This window comes from Octopus bimaculoides, chromosome 1 (genome assembly GCF_001194135.2).
Source record: "Octopus bimaculoides isolate UCB-OBI-ISO-001 chromosome 1, ASM119413v2, whole genome shotgun sequence".
NCBI classification, from domain to species: Eukaryota; Metazoa; Mollusca; class Cephalopoda; order Octopoda; family Octopodidae; genus Octopus; species Octopus bimaculoides.
The window spans coordinates 153,603,954-153,604,271 of NC_068981.1; positions in this window are offsets into that span (position 1 = coordinate 153,603,954).

Sequence of the window (318 nt, forward strand, 5' to 3'; positions counted from 1 at the left end):
ATATATATATATATATATATATAACAGCTCCAAAAAGCTGGGATTACTATCAATAAGTGACGAGTCAATCGTTGTAACCTTTGTACTGATACAGTCATTCATACAGACGGAGAGAAAAAATAATGAAAACTAACGGGCAACTAAAAAGGCAAAGACATATGAGAGAACAGGCTAGGGATAGAATAACAGAAGAATAAAAATGAGAATAGACGCAGATTCTAAGGAAGGCAGAACAGTGTGTGGTAAAAAACATGTTTCGGTGTTCAGAAGGTTGAAGTTATGCAGTTTGTTATGCAATGAATGTCTTTACAATTTACA